The sequence below is a fragment of the Camelus bactrianus genome, chromosome 15 (assembly GCF_048773025.1).
Source record: "Camelus bactrianus isolate YW-2024 breed Bactrian camel chromosome 15, ASM4877302v1, whole genome shotgun sequence".
NCBI lineage: Eukaryota > Metazoa > Chordata > Mammalia > Artiodactyla > Camelidae > Camelus > Camelus bactrianus.
The window spans coordinates 43,912,131-43,932,980 of NC_133553.1; the positions used below are offsets into that span (position 1 = coordinate 43,912,131).

The 20,850-nt window shown below is 47.9% G+C and overlaps 1 protein-coding gene across 3 annotated transcripts in view; it reads right to left on the reverse strand.

The window, feature by feature from the left end:
* THADA (THADA armadillo repeat containing) overlaps positions 1 to 20,850 on the reverse strand; it is a 286,797-nt gene that overhangs the window by 19,685 nt on the left and 246,262 nt on the right. The window lies entirely within an intron of this gene.

Genomic DNA, 20,850 nt, shown 5'->3' on the forward strand with positions numbered 1-20,850 from the left:
TTTACTGGTTCTCTAGTGCAAATGATATCCAGATTCTTTGCCCTGGCACTCTGGGCTTTTAGTGGACGTCTCTTGTTTTTGTGGCCTAGCTTCCATTCACCTTCTCTGGATAGCTGTGTCCCAACCTTCCCCTGGACAGCCAGCCCCTCCACAGCTTTAGTCCATGTGCTTTGGGTGTGGCTAACTCCCCCTCCAACTCCAGCCATGGGCACCTGCCCCAGGTCTAAGCCAATCAGGGCATCATGTTCCCTGCTTCAGAAATTAGTTCCAGGAGAGGCCTGGAACCCAACTACAGCCATTAAAAAAGCATTTAAAAGTCAAGGGACTTTACTGATACAGGCCTTGATTACACAAAGATGTGAAGGCTAGAGCAGTTACAGCCATCTGACAACTCCAAGGGAAGTGAGAGCTTATCTGAAAACAGAACCAATGAAGAGCAGAGAAGAAAAATGGTGAGAAACCAGGTCCCTGGGACACTGTCTGAGCCCTTGAATTGGCTCCAGAACTCTCAAGTCACATGATCCACTGTGCCCCGCTGTGCTGGAGTGGGTTGGGTCAGACTTTTCGTCCTTTGCATGTGAGAGTCCTGCTTGGTCCAGAGATCCTCAGCTGCATCCCATCTTTCCTCTCACCCCACCCTACTCGCATATGGAGGCTTGTACACTAATTTATTCCTTTCCTGAATATGCCTCACACTTGGCCATCTCTGTCTTTCTGGAAGGCTCCCCATCTTTTCCATCTTCTCTCACTCAAATTATATCTAACCTTTAAGCTTCAGTCCTAATGAACTTTCATCTAAGAAGCCATTCTTCTCCAATTTCTCCCACTAACAAGTGTTTGTCAAATGAATGACTAACTGAACAATAACACAGAGAGACAGGGTCCAAGGAGTGGGGTTTGCCAACCTGCTGTACAGACCTGGGTTCCAGCTATCCTCTTCGTCACCTCTAAGGGTGGGACTTGTTTTTTCCATCTTCCCACTGGTCAAAATCCCCGCTTCCTACCCTCTTTGGCCATCATTTCCCAAAAAAGTTTCCCTTGGGATGCTGGCTTATTAGAATGTTTGTAGATACTTAAAACAGAAAACTCCAAACTCCAAAACCAAGCAAAGGAAAAAGGGAAAAAAAGAAAAAAAGATTTGGCTATTAAATAAGCCTGGAAAATTCTGAGTTAAACAAAGGTTTTTGTTTTTAATGCAGGGAGGTGGGGATGGGGGCAGGACGTGTAGACTTTCTCCAACTTACTCATAAAACAGGTACAGCACAGAGGGGAGTGCTGCATTCTTCCTTGCAGACATGCTTTGGTTTAAGGTGGTGCGGGTGATTTTATATACACACATAAATATCCTACCCTTTGTTCAAGGTGCCTATTTGCTCTGTACAGTGACTATTATGAACACAGAAAACTGTTCATTGTTAAACATGGCATGCTAAGTGGTTTTGCTCTCTGGCAAATCTCCAAACCATAATTATTAAGGGACCAGGAGCTGCTGAGGAATTCTTGGGTTACAGAGGCTTTGATCTGCCCCTGCCTTCCCTCCCTGACATGGATTTCCACGGGTGTGGCTGACTTCCATTGTTTTTCCCCAGCGGTGTGGCTGCCTCGAAGGTGTGGACAGAAAAGAACCACAAGGTGAGCGGGGTGACTGCTGAGACCAGGCTCTGGCTGAAGCCCTGCACGGCTGGAACCAAGGGAACGCATGAGCTCTGTCCCAGTCTCAGAGTCCTAATGCTGTGGCCTCGAATATTCCACGTTCCTCACGCTCTGGGAAGCCCAGGTTCTTGGGCCGCCCTCGTGATCGGGCTCTAGCTGGAGTGCAGCCTCTGCTCTCAGTGGCCCACGTGACTTTGTCTAGCAAAAGGCAGCAGGCTCTGCGTGGGGGAGGCTTTGTCATTTCAATCCCATCCCAGCTGAACGAAAAGCCTTTGAGGAGCGCTGGCCATTGGCATGTGTTGACATCAAACTCAGCTGCCTGCTTGACAAAGTGAAGAAGATGCCCCAACTCGGTCATAAACGTTAGGTCAAACTTCTGACAGAGCCAAACACCTTTCCACTGAATCACAGGCTGGAATGTCAAGGGGGACTTATCTATTCCTTCAGCCTCCTTCCGATTCTCCCCTGCCTGAAAAGAGAGGTGGGAAAGAATACCCATATGTTCATGACTCTATGACAGAAGGAATTAAAAGAAGCCTCCAAAGTAAAGTGGTAAGGGTCTCTGATTGGGTGAATGAAAAGGACTCTATAACAAATAGCAAGTTTCTAGTTTGCCAGCATTAAAGGAATATCATTTAGCATTTTGACTGAGGATGGAATGGGGTGTCCTTTCTGACATTTGTTTTTCTTCATATTTTAATACAGCTATTCCATGAGATATGTGATCAGCCCCATTTTACAGATGACAAAACTGAGGCCAAGAGAGTAGAGCCAACAAATTCAGGATGGAGGCGACTCTGATTCCTAGATCACTATTCTCTCTCCAAGTTGGTGCTGCCCTTCAAAGATCTCCTCTGATGGGAAAGGACCTCCTCAGTCATGGGCCCTCTGTTGGTGGGTGGAGAATGGGGACCGAGACACAAAGGCAGGGAGAGAATGAAGAAGACAGAAATCAGAGAACCTCAGGAAAGCAATGAGAAACCAGAGGCTCTAATGCAGAGGGAGCTCAGAGAACTGCCCAGACCCCACCTATGTTGGGGAGGGAGCTAGAATAGTTTCCTTCGAGTATCAGCTCCCATGGGGAGAGGCAGAGAACAGAAGCAGAATGCCTGGGTGAGGGGGGAACCCCAGCAATTAGCCCCAGCCATGCTCTTCACTGTTTGTTAGAGGCTGCAACTCCCTGGGGAGGAGTCAGGTGATCAGTCACAAAGAGGAGAGAGGAGTACCCAACCCTGGGCAGCCAGGCCCAATCCAGAAAGTCTCGGCTGTGGGGCAGTACAGGAGGCTTCTGAGCCTCATCCCTGAATGGGTCAACTTAGTGGGATCCCTTTTTGTCCCCCCACTTAAATCTATTCCACTCCCCTCCTTCCTGTTGGCATCCATCTTAGGGAGATGCATATGAGCTCATTCCGGAAATGGGAGACCTTTCTTCCCACTCAAGGTGAAGGTCAATGATTCACATAGCTAAAAATAAACTTAAGGCCACCTATCAATAAAAGGAAAATGAAACACACACACAAAGTTAAATTCCCCTGCTATTTAAATTACACCAAGGAACATACAACCTTATTTAGTAAGTATAACCAACACTCAAATATGTAAACTTTAATTACATATTCTGGACCAGTGAGAGCAAAATGAGGAAAAAGGAGGAGGAGAGGCGAGGGTAGGGGAAAGCCACAAACTAAAGGAGAGAAAGCTCAGGGGTAGGAAGTGAGGCCTGAGCTCAGAAGTAGGGAAGGAGGTGTGAGGAGGGAGGGGGTACAAAAGGGGCGTGTCCAGTAGGTTCGGGGGCTGAGGTGACTGGCAGTGTGTGGGCAGTGCTTACTAGTGGGTAAGTGTCGCTTACAACTCCTACTGATCTTTATCCATACACTTTCAGATGCCCTCCTTGGAATGGGGGAGCAAAAAGAGCCCACTGGAGAGAAACAAAAGATGCCCAGTTAAATTCGAATTTTAGGTAAACAAAGAACGCCTTTTGAGTATATGTATGTCCCAAACATTGCATGGGGCATAGTTTCACAAAAAAGTTCTTCGTGGTTTATCTGAAATTCAAATTTAACTGGGTGTCCTGTATTTTTATTTGCTAAATCTGGCAACCTTACACTGGAGGCCAAACCATTCTTTGGCCCAGGACTCAATGACCAGGCTAATATTTACACTGAGAGTCGGGGAGGGGGTTGTGGAAAATCAAGTGGAGGGTCACTTTTGGGACTGAGGAGTGAAGCAGCACAGAGATTAGCAGGCAGGGTGGGAATCAGGTGTTGGGGGACCTCCACCCTCAAATTTTCTCCTCCTCGAGCTGTCTATTTCCTGCTGGGACTGTGTTGGCAGCCCCTCTCCCTGCCACGGGTCATAGAGACTAAAAAGATAGCCACACAGGGTTACTTTGGGATTGTGGGTAATGGCCTGTGTGGGGCTTTCTGAAGATTCTGAAAGATTCTGGAGGTTCTGAAGGTGGAGAGCGAGCTAGCAGAACACTAAGGAACAAGTAAAGGCAAAACATTACACAGTCCATAATCTAGGGTGCTAAAAAAGTGTTAATCTCAGTTTGAATCACTGTCACTTTCCGAGCGACGTGACTGAGCCCAGGCCACCATGTTCAGGGAAAAGGTGCAGTGAAGCTGCCCTGGCTGGAAGCTCCAGGTCCACCTCGCTAGCACGTGTTGAAGAGGATACAAGTGTTGACAGGGGGCCATCGCTACTGCCCTTGAGAAGGGGCCAAGTGGCCATCTATATAATTAATAATATATGGCCTTCTAGATTTAAAAAATTATGTATTTATATAAAGTTATTATTATTTATAAGTGGGATCATTCTGTATATTCTGTTCTGCTACTTGCTTTTTTCAGGTAACGATATACCATGAATAGTTTGCCTATCAGTCCAGATAGATTTACTACATTATTTTTAACTGCCTATGGTATGTGGATACATCAAAGTTTATTTAACTAATCTTTTGATAGACATTTAAGTTGCTCCTTCTTTTCTGGCTATAAACAACTTTGAAAGGAATAAACTTGTACATTTATCTTTGCACTTGTGCACGTTATTTCTATAGGATAAAGTCCTACAAGTGGAATTACTGGGTCAGCTGCTTTACATGTACATTTAAATTTCTATAGACAGCATTAAACTCCCTCTACAAATGCACCACTTTACAGTCTCACCAGCTAAGATCATGCCTCTTCCTTCCCAGCCTTCGCAATCCCGGGTAAGAGCCACCTTTTTTATCCTTTGCCAGTAAGATATGGGGAAAACGCCAGGGCATCGCTGCCCCAGTTGGCATTTTGTTCTTTTAGCCAGGGTGAGCATTTTTTTCATATGTGTACTTACTCATGGCTATTTTTTCTTCCACAAAGTGCTTGATTTTTAACTTTTGCCTCTTTCTCTATTGTCTTTATTGATTTTCAAAGACTTCTTTGTATGCTATGGATCATAATTTAATTGTCTAAAATTATTTAATTGGGGTGGGGTGGGGAATAGTTCAGTGGTAGTGTGTGCTTAGCATGCACAAGGTCCTCGGTTCAAGCCCCAGTACCTCCATTATAAAAAAAAAAATGAATAAATAAACCTGATTACCACCCCTCCCTCCACAAAAAAACAACCATAAACCACTGCAAAGTATTTCCTCTGAGGAGAGGTTCGTCTACTTAAATCCTGATAGAGTTTTCATCTGTTTGGGCCTCAAAAAAGTTTTTAATTATTGTTCTGTCATCTGCATAGCTTGTTTAAAAGAGTGTGTATAAATATCCAAGTAGTATTTTGCTGTTATATTTTTATTTTAAATTTCTAGTTTGCCTGCAATTTGGTCAGAATGTGGCCTAGAAAGTTTCCTACCTTATGGAATTGAGATTTTCTTGATGACTCAAATATAATCAACTTTCGTAAACATGATGTAGCTATCTGAAATGGGTGCTTATTTTCCGTCTGCAGAGTACAAGGGTAAACCTATCCAAGCTTTAAAATACGGCCTTCAAATCCTTTATAACCTTATTTATGTTTAATCTGCTTGACCTTATCACTTTGGAGAAAGGAAGGTTAAAGTATTCTACTTTGGTTGTAATTTTAACAATTTTTTCCACCTAATATTTCTTTTGGTGGGGGGGCTGTTGTATTTTGATGCTACTTTGATATGTAAAGGCTTATGTCTGTTACATCTTCTTTGTAGATTATACTTTTTCTCATTTATCCAATGTGTCCCTTTCTGTCCATCTTCCTACATTTTTTCAAACTTTTAGTTTGCCTAGTATTGCTGTTGCCACCTCTGCTTTAGCCTTGTTGCCATTTGCCTGAAATTCTTTCATTTATTCCTTTACTTTCAACCATTCTGTGCCTTTTCAGGTGCATCTCCTGTATCAAAGTGACATGGTTAGAGGTACTTCCTTCTTCCTTGGTAAGAGAACTCTAGGTAAGATGCCCAGGCCAAAAGAACGCATTTCTCTGCACATCCTGCTGCTAAATATAGCCACATTATCAAGCTGTAGCCAACAAGAGGTACACTGACGTTTTATGGGGCTTTGGGACGGGGCACAAGCTCTTTGTTGCTCTTCGTAATCATCTGCAAGTAGGATGGGAAGGCTGAGGCTTCCAGCAGCCACCTGGGACCAAGAGATGACCTTGAGGATGGAAGCCGTAGGCCAGGAGAGGCAGGCAGAAAGACAGAGAAAGCCTGGGGCCTGGGTCCCCATGACAGAGCCACCAGTCAGCCTGGACTGCTCCACAAGGACTGCTTTAACCTGGGAGAGAGAGGAGCATCCACTGTGTTCCAACCACGGTTGGTGTGGCTTTTCTGTTGCATGTAGACATCAGGATTTCTAAAAAATACATCAGATTTTGCCCTTTGGTGGGGGAGGGACTCAATCTCAGAGTAATTGTCTTTTTCCCTTTAATGATTTGAGTCTCAATTCTTATTTCAGTTATATTAGCAGTTATGTTAAAATGCTTAACCAACACATCTGAACATTTGCTTGCAAGAGAGACGCTCTGGGTCTTGCAGCTCTGAGTATGGTCTCCAGTCACATCATCAACGTCCTCTTAGTGTCTGTAAGATGTGCAGAATTTCATGCCCTCCCCAGACCTACTGACTCAGAAGCTCATTTTCACAAGATCCTCAGGTGATCTGTGTATACCGTGAAGTGTGAAAATCACTGCTTCAGACAGCACTGACACCCCTCCCCTCTTCTGGGTGATGTTAGTGATCGCCTCAGTTTCCTCCTTTCCCCACACAGAGAGCAAGCAGCAGCAGGGCCTTCTCGGTCTTCACCTCCCTAGCTTTAGCTCTTGTTCTTCCCCCATCCCACTCACATTCTCTTATGCTGGACTGCTTGGAGTTCCCTGATGTGTCACAGCACTGCCTGGGGACACACCAAGTCCTCACCTAGCAGCCCACTCAACAGCCACCCCCCTTCTTCCTTGCTAACAAAAGTCCAATTTTGTTGTGGTGATGCACCCAGCTCCAGGTGATGTGTCAAGCCCCATCTCAATCTCTTTCGCATGATTCTTCCTCTCTCAGCCTACTTTCAGAGCCACGGTGGCCATGTATCCAGAACTAGCCAAGGAGACATACAGAGATATCTCCTGGGGGGCGGAGGGCCTTTTTTCCTTCCTGGATAAAAAAAGAACCTTGTGATAAGAAAACTGTATGTTCTTGCTCCTTCTGAATGAGACTCAGAATGTTGAGGTGATCTCTGAAGGTACAAGCACCATCTTGTAACCATGGGAACGAGCATGAGGTCAAAAGCCAACATGCTGAGGATGAGAGAAGACAGAAAGAGCCAGGTCCTTGACTGGGAACTGGTTTCTCTGCCCCCATGCCCCCTTCCTCCGTTCTCCTCCCATCTGCTCCAAGTTCACCCTCCCTTCACCTCTTCTTTAGCTGGGGTAACATGGACGTGAAGTATATCCTAGCCCGTTAGTTATATTATATTGTATTCTCTATTTGTAATTTATAGTAATGGCTAAGTTAAGCTTTTCATTATAAATATCGCCTGCCTCCCCAAATCTCCCCCACCCACCAAATCCACCAGTCTAACGTGAGAACCATCGGATCTTAGTTCTCTGAGAATCTGAAATTATTTTCCCCCATAGGTTAAAGCCAGCCAGCTCCTATCTAGATCAACCTACCCTCACTTTCCCATCCCCCGCCCTCCCCCACACCCAGGTGGCTGGCCCTGGTTCCAGCAGGCTATGTCACAGGGCACCTCGCCTACTGGGACTGATTTTTTGAAAATTTCTGTGGTTTCTGGGGAGTGGATGTTGTAAACTGGAGTGAAAAGAGATTGAAGTTTGAAACGCAGTGAACTTTTCCCTGCCCCTTACATGTGAATAATGACTTGCTGATAGAATCGGCTTTTTCAAAGATGAAAAACAAGCTAAGATTTATGGACAAGTCTGTTCAAAAAGACCCGGCACTGCTTGTAGCCAAGGTGGAAACAACGTCAGGAGATTCCTAGATCTACTCTGGTTGGAGGAAGCAAAGGGCAGGGAGGAGCCTGGGGAAGAACAGATGGCAAGAGGAAGGAGGGAGGGGCTGGAATTGGCTGGAGCAGAATCTGGGGAGGCCGGCACCTGGGAAGGCTTCTTGTGCCCATTCTCTGAGCTCTACAGTAACATGAACGTGACAACCATTTCCAGCAAACGGTGGTGCGTGACACAAACAAGGCTGCTTTGCTTTTATTGTTTCTACCTAAGTGCCACGCTGCACACACCTCCTGCAGGGACGGTGAAGAAGATGGGGGTCAGGAGAACTGTACACGTGGAGATAAATGAACCTTTTGTCTGAAACTAGGACTTCTTCTAAGGGTTCTGATCCCTCATTGTATTTTCAGGGAGCCACCAGAAAAATATTCCTGCCAATTTCTCAGAGTCAAATCCAAAATACTTGGCTGGAATTCTGCTAATGGTTGGACACCCTCCCCCACCGCCGCATCCAGTCCCTCCCTGAAAGGCAGGGGTAGGGGTGGGGCACTGCTGGGAGCAGTTCTGTCACTGCATCTGGATGGCCTCCTGGGTCTTGTGGGTGCAGAGCCAACATTTCTGAGTGTATATTTTAATACCACAGTTTCAAAATATAAAAATAGAGTGTGAAAAACAAAAACAGGGCTCACAATCAGAGCCTCCATCACCCTGCTGGTTAGAGAGGTCAAAGAAACAATAAAATGAGAGTAACCAAACTGAAGATTCGAAGAGTGCTCACGTGCCTTGGCAAGGAGAGCTCCAAGGCCAGACTTACACATGGCCTTTCCTAAGTGCTTAAGGCAGTTTAGTTCCCACTTGAGGTCTGTTATCACTCCTGTCTCCCCCAGCGAGTTATTTATGAAGGAAGGTTTCCCGGCCAGCCTGCCAAGCAAGGCATCTTGAACAGGTTCCGGCCGAGGCAGGAGGAGCTGCAGGAAAGTCCTGCAAGGCTGTGTGGGTCGAGGTGCCGCTCAGTTCTGCTTCTTCAAACGCACCCAGGCTGTAACTCAAAACCTGCAAACAACCTGAACCCTTTTCCAAACACACGCCGAGTCTTTTATGTCAGGTTCCATATATTTTCCTAACTCCCTTCCCCAGCTCAGCCCCACTCCACAGCAGAAATCAATTTGCTTAACAGAGTAGGTTCTGGGAGTTTTCCTCCTCAGAGCTCTCATTTGGAACAGATTAAGGAAGAGGGGAGGGCAGGAATCTGATTTTTCTTTTACTTTTGAAAAAAATTAACACACTTGCAACTTTGAAGCAGAACCACTATGTTTCATGACTGGCTTTTAAAAAGATGAAGACAATTTCATTTTCTGGCATAATAGGACCGGACTGCTTGGAGCCCCTGCCAACCCATTCCAGTCTAAAGGCCCAGCGCTGCCTCTCTGAGGACTCTTGGACTCACTCCGGCTGAGCAGGACACTCCGACCCAAGGGGAGCTGCCCACCTCAAACCTCATGTCCACACCCATCTCCATCAAAACCCCCCATGCTTCCGGACAATATGTCAGCCTGACATGAGCTCCTCAAGGATTTTACAAGCCCAGCTTAGGGGTGAAGGAGGCTCCTGCCCTGCAAAAGCTCATGGTGTGGGTGGGACCATAACCAAGAAACAGTATAAGACCTTAACAGTATGTGACCATGAGAGAATACAAAGGCCTGGAAGGCTCTGTGGGAAAGGAGGGCCTGCGGCTGGACTGTGGAGGGCCAGGACCACTTCTGCCGTCAGTGAGGACACAGCAGGCACGAGGCCGACACGGGCAACAGCAGAGAGGGAACGGGCTGGGTGCATGTCCGGAGGTGACCTTGGGACTCTCTTCTCCATTTACCCATTCTTCAGTCTCTTCTAAGTGTGGTTTCCCCATTAAAGAGGTATCTTTCTAGAAAATTCTAGCTATGGGGAAATACAATCGTAAGGCTGGCAGTCTTGTTTCCGAATAAAGTTTGTTTGAAGTTCCTAAGAAATGTAATAGAGATAAGCAACTCAACTTATCAAGCCAGTGAGAAAATTTAGATTAAAATTCTTTTCGTTAATTATTGATGACCTCATTTTCTTATAAAACTGGCCAAGTAGAGTTGCTAAAAAAAAAAATAATTTGGATGCAAGCAAAGGGAGACCTGTTGATTTTAGGTAGAATAACACCCGAGAGGGGAGACGCCCAACAGTTTAAGGCCAGAGGCTCTACCTTACTTATCGTGGTGTCCCTAGCTGTTAGGAAATGGCCAGAACTTTCCAGGAACTCAGTAATTAGCACCTGTATGAAAACAGAAAGATGGGGAATGGCGAGATGTGAAGGTCCTATCTCCCCAAATCAACTCCTCCCTCCTTCCACAGAAACACACTTTCTAACTGTACACACGTCACAGCCTCCTACGCTGAGCCACAGGCACACCACTCAGTCCTGGCCAATGAGACGCCCCTGCAAGTGGCGGACGGAACTCCCAGGTGGGCTTTCCCTCCCGCCTCCTGCTCCCTGGACGGTGGATGTGGCAGTGGGAGCCAGAACTGCCCCCCCGGACCGTGAGAGGGAAGGTGCCCAGTGCAAACAGCAGAGCACCAGGAAAGAAGGCGTGGGTCCCTGGCGGTCTGCCCACCACAGCAGTCCACTGAGCCTTCAGGTGAGGTGGGAGAAAGAAGCCCCTAATTTGCTTTGGCCACTTTTCATTTGGGTCTGTTACAGGTGCCAAATCTATAGTCAGGCTAAAACGCCAGTTGTTTCACGCTTGAAACCGTAAGAAAATACTTTAGAAAGTCAATTTCAAGATATGCCCCAAACTAAGATCCCTAATTGTACTCCAGTAACTTGAGTACTTCAGCTGGAGGTGGGGGAAGGGGAGAGGGAGACAGAATGTGCGTGCGTGCGTGCGTGCGTGCGTGCGTGCGTGCATGTGTGTGTGTGTGTGTGTGAGAGAGAGAGGGAGACAGAGACAGAGGAGGCAACCTGCTGTCAAGGCCAATGTTTGCTCAGATTCTCACCTGATGCTCTCTGCCTTTGCCCCTGTGGATAAGCCTCACGAGAAATCACTCTTGAAAAGCTGAGTTACTGAACTACAGTGAGGAGTTCCTCATTTAGGCACTGAGAGGGACAGGCCTTCTGTATGCCAGTCATCATATGTCAGTGAACTGGCCAGAGTATGTCTCCTAAAATCCCACTCTCCTCCCAACACTCATCTACACATTACCAGCCAAACTGATTCTGTGTACTCTCTACAGAGAGCCACCCTGAAAAGGCAGACAGATTTAAAACACAAAAACCTACACATTTATCTAAAGGTACACACCCTATGTGCTGAGATAAAAATACTCCAAGATGCCTTGTCACCAGCAGAGTCACCTCCCATTCTGTTCCGTCTACAGCAGCTCCTGCTCTGTGGATTCTTGTAATCAAAGCAGAGCAGTGGGAAGGAGGAAGCCCAGGCGATCACGCTGAGAGACTGGAGAACAGAGCTGGAGGGTTTCGTAGGCAGGACAAGGGCTTTACAGGTCTCTGTCATCACCCTTCAAGTCTCCTGGGGTAACAGCAGGATGCTGAAGTATGAGGGGCTCCTACGGGGGGCCGGATGTGACTTCTCCGCAGGACTATGTTGTGACCATCTGGGTTTGACAATCATTTGGTTGCTGGGGCTGGAGGAAGATCAGTCCTCTGGTGAGTCTGCAGATGAGTGAACTGGGTGGGAAGGGCCTGGGTCAGGGCCGATGACAGGTGTGGACGGAGGGAGTGCTCAGGACGGGCACTCTGAGTCTGGCCTGAAGCTGGGGCGGCTGGTGGATGCTGCTGTCGCCCTAACCAGCCCAGGGGTGAATGGGGGTGGGGGCCCACCTCTAGTTATTCCTAACAAAGAAGTGACCGTAACTCTTGAAACTGGCTTAGGTTCAAAAAGGAAGACCGCTAGCACTAGTGCAGAGAGGAATCCTGCATCCTGACACTGCATCCCACCACAGCCCCATGGAGGAAAGTGGAGGCTCCTGAGGTCGGAAAGGAAAGCACAGAAGAGGCGAGTTCAGGCCATAAGCAGAATGAGGATCACTGAAACCTTGCAGCCACATCAGGACCAGGCGCCCTGGGCCCCAGACTGTGGGCTCATTGTCATCCGTGGGGCTGTCAACTTGGGCCCAGGGAGCCTGCTTTCAGGAGCAGCAAATGGGGAGGCAAAATGCTGCAAAGATGACCCTCATTTCCTTGAGAGGAGCCTGTTGTCTCTCTGAGGCTTAGTCACTGGGAGGCCGTGGAAACAGCCCCATCACCCTAGCAACCAGGCCCAGCCTGGGTACTCTGTGACAGTAGCCACCTGCTCCTGGATTTAAGATGGGAGCATTAGTTTGTATCTGCTTCTGCACATCAGGTGGGTCGGCGGCCGGTGACGCTGGCTGAGACGCAGGTGAACGTCAGGGGCTCAGGCTTCCTGGGGCAGCAACTGATAGGAAGGGCGATTCCTGCTCAGCTGCCTTCCTTCAGCAGCCATCGCCCCTCGCCCTCCACTTGGGCAATGCCAGAGGTCTTCTTGGGAGTGAGGATTGCAATTCCTAACCTCTTGTACTTTCTCCTCCGGAACCCTACTGACAATACAGATGAATATCCAGATGGCCCTGGGAGAAGGCCCAGGGGGAGCAAGGCCGCGGAATCTCAAGGCTGACTGCAGGGTGTGGTTTTATTGCCGGGAGATGCCTGGTTTCATAGAACACTCTGTTCTTCCCCTGTGATGCTGGAGTTCCTCCAAGTCCTCGCTTCAAGGAATCTTCCATTTCCTCTGCCTTACCCCACAAAACCACTCTCCCCCCCGATGGGTTCTCTCTGACCCAGAAGTCTGGATTATTCTCAGTGGGCACTCTACCTTTCTGTCACTTTCTTTCTGTAAATTCAGGCTTGGGGAGCAGTAGGGAGAAGCGCTGTTCTGTCTCAAGGGGTCTGTGTTTTAGACCTCATTTCCCCGCTAATTATGTGACACCAGGGAAATCATTTACCTTCCCTGGGCTGCAGTTTCCACATCTGTAATTAGTCTAAAGCCCTCAGGTCGTGTGCTTCCCTTCCTCTGGGAAGGACTGAGAAATGGGGACACATTCAGCCTTCAAAGACCCTTCTGCCATCTCTGGCTGCAATCGCCCTGGCCGCTGCATGTCCCCAGGACAAGCTCTGTGTATCTGAGCTCCTGGGTTCCCAATCCATTTTCTTGGGTTATGATTCCGGTGTCTTCCTTTCAAACACAGTAGTGAGTTTAGAAGACCTCCAATGTCCCCTTTCTATTAACTCCCAGGTTCCAAACCTAGAGGCTGGCTTTAGACTCCTTTTCCTGTCTTAGAAGAGGTGCTAAAAGTGCTAAGCCTCTGTCACCCCAGGAACCTGAGCTCCAGTTCTGACTCGAGGCATATTTTCCATGGGACCTGGGGTCCATTACTTCCACTCTCTGAACTTCAGGTTATCCACATTTAAAATGGAGATGACAGTACAATATCTCATGGAGTGGCTGTGAGCATCTAAAGAGGTAAAATGCAGCAGAAGCCTCCAGCGGGAAAGGTTCTCCTTCCCCTGACCCCACCCTGGCCTACACAGTGGGGAAGAGACACCCAGATAAGGAACCCAGGAGGAGGGGGCCCCCATTCTCTGAGATGAAACTGACAAGAGAGGGACCGGGGAGACCAGTTCAAGCAGCAGCATAGCTAGTGCAGAGACCGGAGGCTGGAATGACTTTGGCGAGCTCCAGAACCCCAGAGAAGCTGGAGTGCTGGGGCTGAGACAGAGGGAGGGGGTGTAGCAGATGAGGCTGGAGAGAGAGGCAGGGGTGAGGTCGGGGAGGGCTTTGCCTGTTACTTAGGAGTTGGGTTTTATTCTGAGAAAGAAGGGATGCCAAGGGAGAGTTCTGAGCAGGGGAGCAGCATCATCTGATCTCTTCCTAAGAAGGGCCGTTTAATAGTCACAGGGACAATGAGTTGCAGGCAGACAGGAGCAGAGGCAGGAAGACCAGGCTGAAGGTTTTCAGAGAAGTCCAGATGAGAGATGAGGGCGGCTTGGACCAGCACATGAAACAAGCCTTGTGGATGGGCACTTTGTAAATGTCTGTTGAATGAATGAATGAATCTGCCTGATGTCACCACTTTTCATCTTCTGCTTAAATAGTAAAAGAAAAAGCTGTGGTTTATCTAGGTAGTAGTGAGAGGAAGAGTGAGAAAACAGTTTAAGATTTAAAAACAGGCACAAAGAAATGAGAGAGGTAAGTAAGTTTAGCTTGTTCCCAAGGGAATTTAGGTCAGGTCTAGGGGTGAGTATGAGGGTACATTCTAGCATGGTGGTCATTATTCTCCAGAAAAAGGTACTTGGTACATACATATGAAATTACACTGATGGAGCTTAAAGGCTGTCTAAAATGGAGTCTGGGGCCAGATTCTCGTACCAGGACAGAAAAGACACTTTGGAGACAGGTTATCTGAGGAGATTAGGAAAGAAGCTATTGGAGAGCAGGGGGAGGAGGGAGGCCATACTCGGAGGATGTTTTTTCCAGGACCTAACCCTGTGAACTTGCAGGAATCAGGAAGAGCACGGGGCTGGGTAGGCAGGAGGACATGGTGGGCAGCTCTAGAAGTGCTGGGGGTGGAACCATCTGTTACTCAGCACCAAGTCCCACAGGCCTGGGGCTTTGCTGACTGGGAGGTCACTGTGGGGCCGCTGTGCAATGTCACAGTGACCCGACCTCCCTCACCTGCTTCCTCAAGGGCTGGAGCGTGTGAGGTGTGTTCACACTCTAACACTGGCTCCCGGGCTCTGTGTGGTGATGATGGGGCGTGTGTGTATGTGTGTGAGGGGTGGTGTGAGTGTGTGGGTGGCGGGGGGGGGGACGACACATTTTTGGGAAAATAGAGCAGTATTGTCTCTTTTCTTCTTCATTACTTTGCCCTAGGCTACAGGACTGTTCCGACTGGGCCCCACAATGCCACCTGCCTCCTGTCCCTTCTCTGACCTCTGAGTCTCAGTTTTTCTACATCCGCTCCCATGTCCACTCTCCCACCTCCCTGCTAAGGTCCATTGTTATTCCAGAGTCTCCATAGGTCCTCACGCGGAGCACAGGGTCTCCTGCAGGGTGTCCTGGTTTCCCCAGGCCCACAGCCCCCACAGCCCCCCGCTGGCTCCCTGGCCCCGCAGCCTGAGGCTCACACTTGAGAGGTAAGAGCCAGAAAGGGCCAAACAGTACAGCAGGGCTGCTAACTCTCATCCCACGGTGCGTCACTCAGGAGGACAGCCTCTCCTGTTTGCCCCCTAGTCTGTTCTAGCACGGAGGGTCAGTCTGCCTGTTTTGGGGCTTTCCTGTTTCAAAGGGTACTACCCTAAGCTCCTTAGGGGCCTCAGGACTGATACGAGGTCTACGGTGGTGGAAGATCAGCCCGTCAACACCGATTGAGCACCCACTGTGTACCAAGGAGACAGACTCTAAGCCCATGGGCTAGCTGGGAAGATAAAACTCAGTCAAGTATATGAAAGAGAAAATAATAAAAGAATAGAAAAATCAAGGGCTATTTATAACCAAATGCTGCAGGGGTTCAGAGAAAGGGGAGACCCTGCAGGGCGGGGGCATTGCAGAGAAGGTGGGACTTAATGCGTCACCACGAAACGTCTGTATTTGGCAGAATGAGCATTAGTTAGATAGGAGTTTTTGCAGCTGAGGGGCATGGTGGGAGGGAGGGATCAGAACTCCTTGGAGCCAGAACTCCAAGGAGAAGAACCACTCATCACTCACAAGTGTGAGGGCACGTGTGCTTGCTTCTCTCTCCTGCTCTGTATGTCTCTTTCTTTCTTAAATTTTATGTTTTTTTCCATAAGAAAGTTTCTACCATAAAATGCCACAAAAATGTCAATTATAGCTTAAAAAAAAGTTTCTACCAAGAAGTCATCCTTTGTGAACTTAAATTCTGACAATGGGTTTAAGGTCTAGAGCCCCTTAAAATTCTTCGTTAACTGGATTCTCTTTCTTATCCTGCATCAACTAAAGCAACTGTTGGTATCAGAAACTTTATGAATCTTACACACAGAAACGGGGAAAGAGAGGAGGCCACCTGAATCAGGGGGCAAACCCTGGCTGAAGCTGGTCGAGGAAGGACTGAGGGAGAGCTGGCACTGGAGAGGGCAAGGAGCCCGAGGAGGGGACTTCAGAAGGCCAGCCCCCTGCCTGACCCCTCACCCGTCTCCTCCAGGTCGCAGAGTCCCCACCTCTTCAGGGTGAGCATGTGGGGTTCCATCCGTGGGCCTCCAGCTCTAGCCATCCCTGTGGGAACTCTGGGGTCTGTGCCACCTGTCCTCTGGTCCTGGAGTCCTCAAGTCTGCGGCCAGGGTATCAAGTTAGACCCAGCAAAGACCCCATATAAGAGACAAAAGATTCTACAGAAAAGAAAGGCTACAGAATAACCCTGAATTGTTGAATTCTAGCCATCTTCTAGATTTGGGGGGGGGGGTGGGTTAAAGCTGTTCTTTCATCCTCTATCTCCTCCTAAAGGGGCTTGTACCTCTGCTGCTTCCACCCAGAACTCCGTCTGCCTCCCTCAAGAATCACACAAATTTAGTGATTAAAATTTAAATACTGTCCAGCTTGGTTTTTGCCTCACATGGAAGCCCTTGTTCAAATGAACTCTGATATGTGAGTGCGTAAGACAGACAGACAGGAGTGAGCTGCTCGGGCAGATGCAGGAAGGAAGCCCAGGGAAGTGGGAGCGGCCAAGTTGATGGCCTCGAGTGTCTCCTGCTCTGGAAACCACAGCTCTTTCCGAGCATTTCAAGGCTTGAAGTCAAGTCAGAGCAGGGACAGAAGAAAGGTGAAGCCCCACCTGGAGTCCAGCCCATACACTTTCTCATCCCAGCTGTGAATTTCAAGCCCCACCTCTTGAGTCTTAGATGTGCCGTTTCCTCTGTTCCTCTTAGCGTGCCCGCGACTGGTGTGTGTGAGGGGTTGGGTAAGGGGTGGGGAGGGTCTCGATGCTGTGGCTTCCTTAAGTCATACTTCAAAGCTGAGGGAGCCTCAGGGGGTGCTCAGAGGGTAGTTCATAGGCTTTGAGTTCCACCTCCCAGGTGACCACGTGCGGTGAAGCACATGTGGGAGGACAGCAGAAGAACTCAGCAGGCAGAGAAGGTCAAGAGCAAATCCATCCTCACGAGGGCTACCTAACACTGAGTTATTTCCTCCGGGCCTCCCAGAATCATGAACTAATTCACACCACAAATCTCTGCTGAAAGTCAGCTGCGTGCAAAGTGACTGGTTTCATGCTGGCTTCTTCTTCGATGGTCTCTAGCCAGTGCCACTGGCACCAACAGCTGGCCGGATGGAGGAGGGCCGGGGCTCCCAGGGGCACTGGGCAGCGTGCTGGAAAGGGCGGGAATGAGCGGACAGTTCACTCTGTTCCTCCAGCAGATAAAGGTCCCCTTTGCCCTCTCACTTTCCATTGCTGATCTCTCCAAGGCCTAAAGAATACTCTGTCCCAGATCACGGTGACTTGTGGCCTCCAAGTGCCTTTCCCGATTCCTGGTAGTTTCACTTCCTGGAACGCGATAGCCCCACCACTATGTCAGTGCCAGAGGCAAGTCCAGGTGCTTCCCCTGGATGTCTCACAGGTTTGCAACCTTGAAGTCATCTCCACTTTCCCTTCTCTCCCACCTCCCACAAGCACATGCACCCAGATCCTCTTAGATCTGCCCCCGTGCTCTCTCCAGCCCGTCACCGCTGATGGCAGCTCAGGGGGACTCGCCTCCAGCCCTGATCCATCTCACACATTGCCATCAGAAAGCCCTCCTCCAACCTACGCTCCAGGCAGTATTACTCCCCATTTGAAACCAACTCCAGCCTCCCTTCACCTACAGGAGGGGGTCCTTGGCTTGGCATTCAAACCATCCCAAGTGTGGCTGCTCCTGCCTTTCTAGCTCTGTCTCCTGCTCTGCTCCTCTGGCCTCAGCCTGTGTTCTGGCCACACAAATCAACTTGCTGCTCCCCAGTCAGCTCTTGAGTTGCCCCCAACTATGCATTTGGCTTCAGCTTTTCCTTCTGTGTCCCAACACTCTTATTTGCGTGCTGTTTATCCCTTCCTTTGGGCCAGCTCCACTCTCGGGAACCTCCCTAGAACTCACAGTCAAAATGCACCTCCAACTTCCACATCCCCAGCAGGCTGTTAGTATGAGTACAAAGCTTGTTCTGTCCACATCCAGCCCTCATTTACAGGATGGGATCTCAGAGGCAAGGTGTTCTCACGTTTTCTTTCTTTCTTAGAGGAAGAGTAAGAATTAATTTAACAATATTTAGCCTTCTCAAAGAAGACATTCAATATTAACATAATTTAATAATATTATTTTACTGTGGCACTTATTAAAACCACTGATTTGAGGACAAAATTAATGACGTATTTTCAAAGTATTCAAGACTCAGTAGTAATAATGAACTTGGAACATCCAAGAGCAAACCATTAGTAGGGTATTCTGCAAAACTCCTGTGTGCTGGAGGAATGTGGAAACTTGCCATCAACTGCTTGATATCCTTGCAAGATGTCAAAACAAGACAATATTGATCTGATCAATCAGCTGGCTAAACTCCTGACTAAAGTGAAAAATCAGGAGTGATGCTCAGTCCTCAGCTACTTTTCAGTCTAAGGCAGAAGGATGTGCATTTTTTGCTTAAGAAAATCCCGCTGTATTACGGAGGCTCTGTCTCCGAGTTGCTATCAGGCAGAACAGAGAACATGCGGGGACACGTTGACCCAGTGTCCCCACTCAGTGACACCATACTGCTGAGATTCCTAAATCTGAGGAATGTAGCTTGGGTTTGGTTTTTCGGATGCAAAAATTCACTCAGAATGAGTTTAAGGCGGGGGCAGGATGCTTTCATATAATTCAGGGGAAAGGAGTCACACTGGGGCCGGATGGTCTATCAGTACACATTATGTTAGTCTTTTCTAGTCGTGGAATGGATTTTTTTAAAAAAACATTTTATTTTGAAATAATTTTAAACACACAGAAAAGATGCAAGTTTAGCACCTCCCTATCTGTGTTTACTATTTATATGTGCACATAGTCTTATTTTTTTCTGAACCATTTGAGAGTAATTTGGAGGCGTTGTACCTCTTTTTCCCTTAATATTTCGGTTGTGTATTTCCTAAAAATAAAAAAATACCCTCTTACAAGACCACAGTACTGTTATCAAATTCAGGAAATTTTATATTGATTTTAACCTACAGACAATATTCAGTAGTTATTCTAATCATTTCCTGTATGGCTTTTCACCCTTCCAGTACAGGTTCTAGTCCAGGGTAACATTTAGCTGTTACAGAATTCTTGTTTTTTTCCACACCTCAAATCCTCAGTTATAGACCAAGATGGGGACTACAAAGATAGGTAAGTGGCCTTTTACATTAATTATTCCCACAGAGGCTTTCACATATGGAACTTTACACACACAAGGCACTCAGTATATAATGATTGATTTCAATTTCTTGAAAAGAAATTCAAACCAGAAGGAGAGAGAATATGTTAATATAGTTTTACTATAAATTAACCTGGAAAAATTCTGAAACAGATAAAAGCAGTAGGGCAAAAACTTTATAGATTAGAAGGGAAGAGGTCCACTTATGAATTCCATCATGAAATGATCTTTCCCATTTTTGGCGGACAGGGTCCTGTAGAAATCTAGTGAGTATTCGAGTTCACTAAATGTATACTGAGCCCTCGCTGGGTGCTGTGTGTGCTGTGTGTGCTGTGTGTGTATCTCTAAGGAAAATGCACAATCAGAAAAAAGGAATGAATCACTAATGGCAGAATTTGGGGTATCAGGAACTTTGACAGCTTGGGACAGGGATGGGGAGAAGGCTGCTTGCACATCACTTGCAGCACCAATCTGGATGTTTTCCCACTGAGAAGCAAAGCTGATCCTGGCTAAACTCGCTCTGGAGTCATATCACTGGGAGATGATTAAAACTCCAGCTTCCTCCATATACGCAGAGAAGAGAACCTGGACCATTACAACAGGGGACTCAGGTATGTGGAAGTTCACACGTTCCATGAGAAGTTTTCAGGGTCCACAGCCCTAGCCATGGGGAAGAGGGGCCCAGAATCAAACACTGTCTGGCTGTTTCCCTTCCCAGTCTGCTGTCCAGTAAGTAAACTTCTTGGCTCAGCCTGTGACTACTTGTCTCAAAATGGTGTTCTCACTTCTCTTTGGGATGGTTGACCCAGAGATCATTCCTGACACCTAGCCCCAAGTGCAGGGACTCTAAGTCCACCAGAGCAGTCACCCTCCCAGATGGCCCCTTGTCCGGAGGTGTGACCTTGCTCCTACTCCACTGAGCCCCGTCCCTTGCACTCAGCCACCCATTTTCCATCTGCAGCCGGGAGTTCCCATTTGCTTCCACAGCATCTGCCATCACACACAAATAACCAGGGCCTGGGGCTGGGACAGCTCATCTCATCAGCCAAGTGGCAGTGAGCTCAGAACTACTTGTCTAGGCTGCTCCTCTTTCCACGCCCCTCCTCTCTGGGTTAACTTCACCACCAAACAGAGAGCCAAGGCACAAAGGGGAGAAAGTTGACTTATACTCACCTGTTTCTGACACGTGTAGAAACTCATGGAGGAAACACAAATATGGCTCTATGATTCCCGGATTATGTAACTATGTAGATAATCAAGACCTGGCCTGATTTTAAAAGGATGACGCTGTAACTAACATCAGGCACTGTTTATTAGATTTCTATCTTCGAAAACAATTTTTCTCTATGATGTC